The 6,334-nt window shown below is 42.0% G+C and overlaps 1 non-coding gene across 1 annotated transcript; it reads right to left on the bottom strand.

The window, feature by feature from the left end:
• Positions 1-993: 993 nt before the first annotated feature.
• On the bottom strand, positions 994-1,068 carry Trnat-ugu. Its single transcript has one exon. It is a non-coding gene; the product is annotated as a tRNA-Thr (tRNA).
• Positions 1,069-6,334: the final 5,266 nt, after the last annotated feature.

The raw sequence follows: 6,334 nt of genomic DNA on the forward strand, positions 1-6,334 counted from the left end.
CCACATCACATGTTTCCAGCTACTGTCCAATTTCTGTGTTTTTTGATCCTGTGAAGATGTGCAGATTTATGTGCCACTGTGATCTGTGGCCTTTTACAAGGTACAGGACTCCAGATGTCCAGTGTTAACAAAAAAATGGCTCTGAGCACTATGGGACTTAACATCTGAGGTCATCAGTCCTCTAGAACTTAGAACTACTTAAACGTAACTAACCTAAGGACATCACACACATCCATTCCCGAGGCAGGATTCGAACCTGCGACCGTAGCGGTCGCGAGGTTCCAGACTGAAGCGCCTAGAACCGCTCGGCCACCCCGGCCGGCCCAGTGTTAACAACCCTGCAGTGTTCACTCGAGAACAGGTTGAGATGGGTTTTCATTCAATAACAGCAGTAATTCCGTCGTGTTTGAAGAAGATAGTCGGTGACAAGTGGTGACACTCGCCTCAGGTCGCTGCCACTTAGTGACTTCTTACAACCATTAATCTTATGCCATGTTCGATGCCTGCGAGTCGTAAACGATTCCCTGTAGCCAAGCTGCATTAGCAACTTTCATACACCAACAAGTCCTGAAACTTTATATAAGGTGTGGTCATGGTTGGGCCTAATGCGACGGCTCCTTTATGACATTCTGTCACGTCTCCACATTGTTCCATCTTAACGTGACGATTCCATTCAACCGACTGTCGCATATTCACTACCACTCTGCCTTGAGTTATGTTTGTAGAGAAGGGTAACATAGCCGTTTATTGGATCTACATCAGATACAGTGCTCCAAGCCAGTATACTCTTTCTTACGATGATCTTAGATCTTTATCGTCCCGCTTCCCTCTAACTTAATTCATTTAACTATATATGACGGTAGTATCTGTTCCCGAAAGAACAGTTACCGTGGATGACCATGCAGCTTTGCTAGAAATGAAATGATAATTAAATGGATACCCTAGCTGCAAGCAGGCGTTAATACACTTCATTGGGGACATGTTGAAAATGTGTGCCCCGACCGGGACTCGAACCCGGGATCTCCTGCTTACATGGCAGACGCTCTATCCATCTGAGCCACCGCGGGCACAGAGGATAGTGCGTCTGCAGGGACTTATCCCTTGCACGCTCCCCGCGAGATTCACATTCCCAACATGTCCACAACAATTTATTTATATTTTTCGCTGTTTTCAAATTCTGTTCGCATAACCTGCGTTCTGTTTTAATTTTTAAGTTCCCTTTCTAAACAGAAATTTCCAACTGTGTGGTAGTTGACTGTAGTGCACGAGAATGTAAGTTCAGCTGAATGTTAGGACTGATTTCCGCTCTGCCTTGGTGGAGGTGGTCAGAGAGCCTCCATTAGTTTTCGTGGCACAATTGCGAGGTAGACATCTTAAAAAGACTGGAGGAGCGGCCAACTGCACATTCCTGTGCGACCTACGCGACTCGTAGGTAGTGCTCTGTGGAGAAACGGACTTCCGCGACGAATTTTCCGGAGAAGCATTTACTTGGGTCGTCGGATTCATCGGGGACGGTCTCCTGTCGGCAGAAGGACCCCAAACAAGATGTGCTCCTAAGCGCTCTTCTCAGACTTTGACTGGTCTGTACCGTCGTGCAGGAAAGCGTGACAGGGGATTGGTCGGAGAGGACTGCGAAGAAACGCGGTCAAGATGCCGTATTGGTCGCTGAAATGGAAGGTGATAGCTTTGGGACCGCGAGCAGTTCAGTCGACATAGCTTTCGGGGCACGTAGAGTTATGATAGCTTTGGCGGTGCGAAGAGTACAGTCGAGACAGCGATGGGGATGCTAGAAGTGCAGGCAGATCATTATGTAATTGTATAAAGTTCGGTCAGGTGGAGTTGGGAAGTTGTACATCTTATGAAGAATAGCTTCGTCGTTGTTCATAGTTTGATGAAAGTGGGGAATAACTGGGAGTAAGTTCAATATCGAGGTTATTGCTGCACGAATCAGATCCTTGTCGGAAGGAATAGATGACTGATGCCGTATCAGCCTACAAGCTGATATGGTAAGAAATAGGTAATTGCAAACGTGGTTAGCACCAGAGCAATTGACAGCTTCATAAGTGTTACTCTTTCCGCTTTTGGAGAGTAGTTAAATAATGAGATAATTTACAATCATTCTCTCAGTTAGCGTGGGTGTCTGGTTTGCTCTTTGGGAAAAACTTGGTCCCGAAATTGTCCATCTGATCCATAATAAGTGCCGAAGCCTTAATTATCGGAGCTGTAAATTCCTCCCTCTGTCTCGTACATGCTCTGTAGTTTTCTTTGCTTGAGTATGTATGTTCGCTTTCGGCTTCTATAGATTCCTTTAGCGGAACATGTATCGTGATTGCATCGTTGACATCTCCTCCTATGTAGTATCCATTTCCAGTATCCATTTCCTCACTGCACACAGGACGCCTCACTGTGATCTTTCACGACCTCAATTTTTAGTCAGTTGCGAATGCCTACAGCGCAATTACATGAAGTAATTTTTCATTCTTTTATTGTCAATTCTGTATCAGTTGGTCAAGAGAATGTAAATAAATGTTCTAGTTTGCAATGATTAAATTACCAGTATCCCTGTCCCACGTAGCTGTAGGCGGCAGGACAAATAAGAAAACTACTGTACGAATTACAAACACGGGTCTAGTAGTCTTCTCCCTCAGGCGGTACCGAGTTAGCGTTATGTTGCGCAGGGTTAGATTAAAATCTCTCTCAAATTAAGGACTTCAGTGTTTCGTTTTTCACTACATAAAACCGGTACGACAATCGTACTTATGGTTAATTATCGATTCAAAACTGTAAAAAAAAAAAAAAAAAAAGAAAAATAGATGGGCTGTCTGATGATAGGCCAGGAACGATCATCTGCTAGTTCCTCACAAGTTTTGTCTATTGCAACCCCCAGACATTTCCAACGATTTTTGCTACCATTAATCTTAGTAATCCAACAAGTACCTTTCAGTGTATCAGCTAGTTACTGCATACTCTCGTGGTAATTTCACACTTACCATCTACTGATCAAATAAGATGGGAACAAACAGAAATGGGAGTCCAACATCTTAACGCTGAGTCGTGCGACGAGCGATATAGCATTCGATATTTCCCTTTGAGTCTTTCGGGTGCTCTTTGCAATTTCGGAATCTGTACGCTATAAAATATATTTCATACCAATACACACCTAATACAGTGCTAAAAAGACTCTTGATGCAAATAGAACCAAAATATTTACTTTGCGGAAACTTTTTTCAAGTACCATAGTGTGTTCTACGTGCTCTTGAACACAAGTGACATGTGTGTTCAAGGACATCATGTAACCAATTTTCGTCACTACTTGACTGGAGTAACTTCTAAGGAATGCAGCATCAGATGTCTTACACAGAGACCAGAATTTTATACTGATTACGAATAATGACAGGATAAGAGTGTCTTAGTATAGTGATAACCACGACTGTTAGGGACGTCAACAGAAAAAAACCCTGTAATCAGTCGTTTTATATTTTGATTCCAATATATGTTTATTACAGCACTAACATAGTTAAACACGGGATTGTCGCTGATTTACGCAGCGCATTAGGAACACCCATGTCCGTCTCTCATTACTCACAAACTGTTTACTTTCTGTTGTACAGATGACTGAAATGGGACACATAATTTGTACAGGCTTCTCAAAAGAATGTGATCCACACGTCATTCCTAAAAGAACACAAAAACTGTATGTTACACGCTATAATACATCCGTTAACGAAATTGTAACTCCTAAAATCCCCCTGCGAACATAAAATGAAAATGACACATTACTGGATTTTCTCGTCCTTTATTTGACATAAAAAGACCAAAGATAATCTTCTAATTACTTTTCCTAAGGCAAATATTTTCGTAGAAGTAAAGTATCCTGGATTTTATTATTTTTCTTTCTAGGAACTCAAATCATAATTACTTTTTCCTCAGTACTGCGGTACTTAAAAGAGTTTCTTTCAGAACGATGTAGGAATATAAAAAGCCCACAGTAACTGTGTCCTTAACTCAATAACACGTAGTTCAGACGTCTTATTGCGAAAAATAAGTTAATGAAACAGTTTTTGGAGTCTTCTCTACAGCAATGCTTTGATCGAAGTATACGATTCAGTTATACTAGGGACAGTCAATGAAAACGTGACATACGAAAAAAAAAAACCATGAGTAAATTCTTCTTTATTTCGAAAGTAATCGTCATAGCTGTTCATACATTTGTCAAATGTGAGATAAGACGATCAATGCTTTCATGGATGCATGCGGTCGCCTACGGAATCTTGATTGTACCCAAGCGTACACCTCTTCGTCCGAAGCAGTCGACGGCCAAGAATAACTTTCTTCAGGGCATCAAAAATCTGGAAATCATATGGGGAGAGATCGAGACTGCGTGGAGAATGCGTAAGGGATTCCCAGCGAAACTTTAGCACTGCAGTCTGAACAATCTTGGCGACGTGTGGGCCCACCCACATAATAGAGAGCTTACTTCTTTTCCATCCGTCTGATTTTGATTTGACTACGCCTTACTCTAATTTCACGAGGACACTGTCTAATATAGTCATTCAAAAATTGGTCAGTCACATTTTCTACTGGAATTATTTGTGGCAGTAGGGTCAGTCGGGATATGAGCTTAACATTACACCATTAGCACACTGTTGCGAAACGTCGAGCTCGTTCTGTCATTTTGCCTCTGCTGTTGTATGGCTTGCATAGGATTTGTGCAGGAAGAAACTCGTAGCGGATTTCTGACTCGAGGAATCTCCAGTATTTGGAAAGGGCTTTCTAGCTCGTTCTACCGTACGTGGATCACTCAGAGTGCCTGATAAAGGAAACTTCAGCCCCAAGGATACTTATAGTCAGGCCGATGTTTTTTGTCAGCCACTGAGGAGAAAGTTGATGCATTTTGTAAAACATGAGCTTGATTACTTTTCAAAAACAGGGGCCTGTGACTTGTCACTACATAAAAAAAATTTTTTTGCCCATACGGACCTGAATTGCCACCAGTCTCAGATATCGCATTTGCTCGAGAAACATTTTCAATTTCGTGTACCGCACTCTCGTCAAGGAATTGATGATACAAGGTGATATACAATCCTTATGCTGTTGATGAGTCCCTCACACGTGCATTATGACGCACAGGCACAGTTTATTTACAAAACTAGTAATTGCGTATTTGTCCAACTAATCACAAAGCGTCTAACTCATGGAGCAAATTCAGAAATCTCTCTTATTTTCTGTCACTTGCTGTTACATCATTGGCCGGAGAGTTTCCATTAGCCAGTGCGGAAAAAGGACAAAATATACCTCACAAACACATTTTTAATTGTATAAGAGTTTCTGACATTGTCCGAGAATCAAATCAAAACATATATCTAATCCTACCGATACGACCTAGGTTTCCAGGAGATTTTTATTAGTTATTAGGTGGTGGGTCCCGTATCAGGAAATCCATTGCCAGATATTCCTTTGCTTCACTTGAGGGTCAGGTGCATTTTATGTAAAGAACAGAGCTCTAAAACACCCCCTCTTCCGTCTCGGATATGGAATGGATGATGGAAGAAAGAAATAACCCGGAAATCCCCTCCCAAATACTCCCACATCTAAGCAGCCGGTTCCAACTTGGTTGTAAAGCGAATACCGGAAATGGATGTCTCCTCCTAATTATTCCCCCCTTTTGAACAATTTACCGCACTTTCAGTTCACTGAGACTTACTTAAGGTGCGAGACGAAGAACTTCAGGACATATTTGCTGCTACTGAATAGATCGCTAAAATAACTGATCGCTTTCTGCGCAACAGTTTTTGCTTGTTAACACGTTTCGGGCACAGCGCAGCATCAGATCATCAAAACGAAAAGTCTTCATACAAGATTTGTATCCACATGTGTCAGCCATCAAAGAGAGCACTGACAGCTGACACGTGTGATTCTATATCTGACTGTGTCCGAAACGCATAAGAATTTCTGAACAGAAAGTGACCAGTTATTCTAGAGACTTATTTAGCAGCGGCGTAAGTCTCCTCAAGTTCGCTGAGATTAAACTGAAGACAAGCATTCCTGCAATGTTGCTCCCTATCCTCGTGGATAGGGAATAAATTATCTTTCTACTGTAGTTGTTGCTTTTAGAACTGGTGCTGTACTGTGCCTCGATTATGTAATACCCTGCACTGAATTTCTGGAACTAGGAAGTGGATGATGTATGCACACACACACACACACACACACACACACACACACACACAGGTCTATCCGCTCATACAATATGACACTCCTATCGAGCCATTTGAAATGTGGGTTGTAGTGAAAATATAGCTGTGCTGTAGTAAAGATTCAAGGAGAGCTCTTC

The sequence above is a fragment of the Schistocerca americana genome, chromosome 6 (assembly GCF_021461395.2).
Source record: "Schistocerca americana isolate TAMUIC-IGC-003095 chromosome 6, iqSchAmer2.1, whole genome shotgun sequence".
Taxonomy (NCBI): domain Eukaryota; kingdom Metazoa; phylum Arthropoda; class Insecta; order Orthoptera; family Acrididae; genus Schistocerca; species Schistocerca americana.